Here is a 6,629-nt window from a genome sequence, read left to right as displayed (position 1 = left end):
TCCCATCGCGCGGGCGCACACAAACACACCCATTTTCTGAATTATTTTATGTTTTTTTTGTTTTTAGTTGAATTAGATGAATTAGATATATATATATATAAATGTTAGTTAGATGAATTAGATATATATAAATGTAAGATGAATGTTTTTTTAGTTTTTTATACTTTTAGTTATAGAAATGTTTAAATGATTTTTAGATATATAAATGTTAATTAGATGAGTAGGAATTTTAGTTTTTATACTTTATGTTTTGATGTTTTAGATGTTTTATTGAGTAGGAATTTTTATGTTTTAGATGTATACATGTATGTTTTGATGTTTTAGATGTTTGAATGTATTAAAAGTTTGTCATATTGAAAAAGGTTTGAATGTTGCATATTTCACGATGCAACATTTGATCCAATGTAACTAGATGCAATAAATTTGACATATTTCAAAGTTTGATCATATGTCAAAGTTTGAATTTTGACATATATATGCAACATTTGATCATATGTCAAAGTTTGAATTTTGACATATGCAACATTTGATCATATGTCAAACTTGGAATTTTGACATATGCAACATTTGATCATATGTCAAAGTTTGATCATATGTCAAAGTTTGAATTTTGACATATGCAACATTTAATAAGGGATTTATCAAGAATGCCCCATTATGGATGTGCATAATTAAGTTGATGACATTTTTTCCTGATCTCATCTACGTACCCCTAGCTTCTATATGTGCACGTTCTCTTGTGTGAAGTTTTGAAGAAATCCATGGTTTCATCATTAGCCGGAAGTAACAGGCGCATGATCGTACGAAGCTCTCCAAAGTTATTTTGAAACGGAGTCCTAATAGGATAATTCACTTTTTGGTACCAAGTTTAGCAAAGGCCTTCCAAATAGCGATATTCGGAAGGCACTTGCTGAACTTCGTACCAAAAAGCGAATTATCCTATCCTGGACTCTGTTCCAAAACAATTTTGGAGAGCTTCGTACCATCATGCGCCTGTTACTTCCGGCTAATGATGAAGCCATGGTTTTCTTGAATCCTTTGACACTAGACAATGTGACATATAGAAGGGTTGATGAGATCAGGAAAAATATATATGGACCATTTTATGCACATCCAGAATGGCACCATTTTGTTAAATCCCTTAAAGGTTAAGAGAATCCATTATGATTCTGAATCCTGTTCCTATAGCCAGGGACTAAAGGTTTTCCTCGTATATAAGGAATCACAATCCAATCATTTAAAAAATGTTACATTTGCATAGAATTTGTTCTCGGCGTCAATGATGCCCAGCCCGCATCCTCGCCATCGACCTGTTCGCGATGACGTCCTGCTTCAGAGGAGCCATGTACGGGTCTAGGCTCCGCCGGGCTGGCACTGGGAGGTGGTACTTTCAGGGGCGCGCCGCTTGGTGAGGATCCCGGCCCCGGGTCCTGTCATCGACCCGGAGTTCCTTTGGTGGCGTTCGCGTGGGACACTTTCGGTGCGGAGGCAGCCGGACCTGCCGGAGGTGGTATGTCGCGTGTCAGGGAGGAGGACGAGCACGTCAGTCGCTACATGGCTGTGTTGGACGTCAGGTTCTCCAATACCTAGCAGGTTCTTCAGGGATCTCACCCGAGCTATGATCCTATGATGGTTCCTTCTGTTTGGGTGTCCACCGCCCGCGCCTCAGGAACCGCGAGTGAACTAGATTTTTCGATAGTATTCGATCTGTACTACATGTGATTTATTTGAGATATTCGAGACGATGTATTCGAGATTATATTATTCGATAATATTCGAGATGATGTATGTGAGATTATATTAGATGATGCATATTAATTATCTGGATTATTCGAGATGCATATTATGTACTATGATCCATTTTGTCCTTATTGATTGGTGATACGTCTCCAACGTATCTATAATTTTTGATTGTTCCATGCTATTATATTATCTGTTTTGGATGTTTAATGTGCTTTATTATACACTTTTATACTATTTTTGGGACTAACCTTTTAACCGGAGGCCCAGTCCAAATATGTCGCTCTTGATTCATTGCATATCCCGGGACACCGCCGAAGGCATTCACTTAGAGTCATATTTTGTCCTAACTATTGAGTTGTAATTCTTGAGTTGTAAATAAATAGAAGTGTGATGATTTCCATTATTAGAGCATTGTCCCATGTGAGGAAAGGATGATGGAGACTATGATTCCCCCACAAGTCGGGATGAGACTCCAGACGAAATAAAAAAAAAGAGAAAAAAAAGAAAAAGAAAAAGAGGCCAAAGAAGCCCAAATAAAAAATGAGAGAACAAGAGAGAAGGGACAATGTTACTATCCTTTTTCCACACTCGTGCTTCAAAATAGCACCATGATCTTCATGATAGAGAGTTTCTTATTTTGTCACTTTCATATACTAGTAGGAATTTTTCATTATAGAACTTGGCTTGTATATTCCAATGATGGGCTTCCTCAAAATGCCCTAGGTCTTCATGAGCAGGCAAGTTGGATGCACACCCACTTAGTTTCTTTTTGATGAGCTTTCATACATTTATAGCTCTAGTGCATCCGTTGCATGGCAATCCCTACTCCTCGTATTGACATCAATTGATGGGCATCTCCATAGCCCGTTGGTTAGCCGCGTCAATGTGAGACTTTCTCCTTTTTTGTTTTCTCACATAATCCCTATTATCATACTCTACTCCACCCATAGTGCTATGTCCATGGCTTACACTCATGTATTGCGTGAGGGTTGAAAAGGCTGAAGCGCGTTAAAAAGTATGAACCAATTGCTTGGTTGAAACCAGGGTTGTGCATAATGGGAGCATTTTATGTGACGAAAATGAAGCATGGCCAAACTATACGATTTTGTAGGGATACACTTTCTTTGGCTATGTTATTTTGATAAGACATAAACTGCTTAGTTAGCATGTGAAGTATTACTATTTTTATGTCAATATTAAACTTTATCTTGAATCTTTTGGATCTGAACATTCATGCCACAATAAAGAAAATTACATTGAAAATTATGTTAGGTAGCATTCCACATCAAAAATTCTATTTTTATCATTTACCCACTCGAGGACGAGTAGGAATTAAGCTTGGGGATGCTTGATACGTCTCCAACGTATCTATAATTTTTGATTGTTCCATGCTATTATATTATCTATTTTGGATGTTTAATGGGCTTTATTATACACTTTTATACTATTTTTGGGACTAACCTATTAACCGGAGGCCCAGTCCAAATTGCTGTTTTTTTCCTATTTCAGTGTTTCGAAGAAAAGGAATATCAAATGGAGTCCAAACCGAATGAAACCTTCGGGAGAGTAGTTTTTGGAACAAACGCAATCCAGTAAACTTGGAGTGGACGTCAAGGAAGCAACGAGGCGGCCACAAGGTAGGGAGGCGCGCCCAGGGGGTAGGCGCGCCCCCACCCTCGTGGGCCCCTCGTGGCTCCCCTGACCGACTTCTTTCGCCTATATATACTCTTATACCCTGAAAACATCCGAGAGCACCACGAAACCCTATTTTTGCTGCCGCAAGCCTCTGTAGCCACCAAAAACCAATCGGGACCCTATTCCGGCATCCTGCCGGAGGGGGATCCCTCACCGGTGGCCATCTTCATCATCCCGGCGCTCTCCATGACGAGGAGGGAGTAGTTCACCCTCGGGGCTGAGGGTATGTACCAGTAGCTATGTGTTTTATCTCTCTCTCTCTCTGTCTCTCTCGTGTTCTTGATTTGGCACGATCTTGATGTACCGCGAGCTTTGCTATTATAGTTGGATCTTATGATGTTTCTCCCCCTCTACTCTCTTGTAATGGATTGAGTTTTCCCTTTGAAGTTATCTCATCGGGTTGAGTCTTTAAGGATTAGAGAACACTTGATGTATGTATTGCATGTGCTTATCTGTGGTGACAATGGGATATTCACGTGATCTACTGATGTATGTTTTGGTGATCAACTTGTCGGTTCAGTGTCCTTGTGAACTTATGAATAGGGGTTGGCACATGTTTTCATCTTGACTCTCCGTTAGAAACTTTGGGGCACTCTTTGAAGTTCTTTGTGTTGGTTTGAATAGATGAATATGAGATTTTGTGATGCATATCATATAATCATACCCACAGATACTTGAGGTGACATTGGAGTATCTAGGTGATATTAGGGTTTTGGTTGATTTGTATCTTAAGGTGTTATTCTAGTACGAACTCTAGGATAGATCGAACGGAAAAAATAGCTTCGTGTTATTTTACTGCGTACTCCTTAATAGATTGATCAGAAAGAATAACTTTGAGGTGGTTTCGTACCCTACAATAATCTCTTCATTTGTTCTCTGCTATTAATGACTTTGGAGTGACTCTTTGTTGCATGTTGAGGGATAGTTATATGATCCAATTATGTTATTATTGTTGAGAGAACTTGCACTAGTGAAAGTATGAACCCTAGGCCTTGTTTCCTAGCATTGCAGTACCGTTTACGGTCACTTTTACCGCTTGCTACCTTGCTGCTTTCATATTTTCTGATTATAAAAACCTATATCAACTATCCATATTGCACTTGTATCACCATCTCTTCGCCGAACTAGTGCACCTATACAATTTGCCATTGTATTGGGTGTGTTGGGGACACAAGAGACTCTTTGTTATTTGGTTGCAGGGTTGTTTGAGAGAGACCATCTTCATCCTACGCCTCCCACGGATTGATAAACCTTAGGTCATCCACTTGAGGGAAATTTTCTATTATCCTACAAACCTCTGCACTTGGAGGCCCAACAATGTCTACAAGAAGAAGGTTGTATAGTAGACATCAAGCTATTTCTAGCGCCGTTGCCGGGGAGGTGAGTGCTTGAAGGTATATCTTTAGATCTTGCAATCTAATCTTTTAGTTTCTTGTTTCATCACTAGTTTAGTATATAAAAGAAAACTAAAAAATGAATTTGACGGTGCCTCACTTGAGGGAAAACTAAAAAAGATGAAGTCCAGAACTTTCATGATCTTCACATAACAAATACAGGCAAGGTATATTTATAGAAGCAAGCATCTGGTGATCATCACATTTTTTATTGATTTTGTATATATATATATGTTAACGAATTGATCTTTCTTCTTTCAGCCCTTCGGATCGAGAAAATCTGCTACAGGCATCAGGACAATGCGAGGCCTGGCCAAAACGTTGAAGGATGGCGTAAAGTACAACATCGATGCCATCAAACCTAATGGCGAACCACGCAAGCCTAAGAAGAATGCGGGCAAGTTCATTCGTTAGTGCGGAGTTGTTGTGAAGGACCAAATCCCGATCTCCATTCAAGAATGGAAAAGGCCAGCAAAGGAACCTCCAGATCTTACTTTTGTCGACCAAAGAGCAAAAGATTGGCTTTGGGAATCTCTCATGTCACATTTCACCCTAGCATATCATTTCACAGATGCAGATGTGGAGAAAGTCAAGAACGCTGCTCTTAGGAAGATGGCGATAACATTCAAAAACCATAAGAAAAGTATATGGAACAAGTACGTCGAAGGAGGAAAGAAGACTCCAGAATTCAAGGGAACACTGGAGAAGGCAAGCGATCACTGGGACGGTTTCATGAATTCAAGGAATCAGAAGTAGCTCAGGAACGGTCGAGAATAAACAAGATCAATGCCACGAAAAAGATATGGCACCATAAGCTAGGGCCAGGTGGCTACGAGGTGGCGTGGCTTAAGTGGGATCTCGCTGAGCAACAAAAGGTGGATGCAGGGGTCATTCTAGTTACATTGAACTGTGCAGGACTTGGTTCTATGCACATGGGGGGATGTTGGACCCAAAGACAGGCGAGGTTTTGTAGCGGGCAAGTCTTAAAGGAGCCGACCTCAATTTAATTGTTGCAATAGAAGGGGGTGTTCATGCGCAACAGAAAGAATGATGAGCTTACGCACACCCTGAAGAACCCTGAACACCCGGGAAGAACACGAGGCAAAGGCATTGTTCCATGGTTTGAGGGGTTTGTGGACTGGAACACCGACTACAAAAGCTGTGCGAGAAAGAAGATGCAGGATGAGAAGAAGAGGAAGCTGGAGGAGGAGCAGCGGAAGCAGGAAGTAGACCGCCTTCAAGGCCTAGAATCAAGGCACGCGGAGTTGGCACTCGCTTTCCAGCGGCAGGAGCAGCAGATCGACTCACTTAGCCAGGGAAGGGGGTCTCAGCAGCGGCAGCAGCTAGCGGACCCAGCATTGGATAGCACCTTCCCATCCATGCCGAGAAGCAGCATGTGTTCCGCCCCGGGCGATTAGGCACTGCTGGATAGATACCCTGTGGATGACATCATGGATAACACTAATTGTGAGCTACACTTTAAAATGAAGAACATATTCGTGAAGGTGGCTAACGGCGTTGCTTATACAAATCCCACTAAAGCAACCTTCCATTGCAATCTCATTCCAGCTGGCTATGCTCGTGTCGCGGTTGATGAAGTAGTGGAACAATATTCGGGGCTAGAGCTTGACATTCCTGGAGGTGACGGCAAGCACACACTGGGAGAGGCCATACATCATATCATTTTATGGAGAAAGGATTGCATCATCTTTCCAAGGCCACCAACACCGCGTCAGCCGGCTCCTCCTGCAAGTCCGTCACCGTGTTAGCAGACTCCCGCTCATCCAAGTCAGCCAC

Source organism: Triticum aestivum, chromosome 1B, assembly GCF_018294505.1.
Source record: "Triticum aestivum cultivar Chinese Spring chromosome 1B, IWGSC CS RefSeq v2.1, whole genome shotgun sequence".
Classification (NCBI taxonomy): domain Eukaryota; kingdom Viridiplantae; phylum Streptophyta; class Magnoliopsida; order Poales; family Poaceae; genus Triticum; species Triticum aestivum.
Note: the sequence above shows the minus strand (reverse complement) of the source record.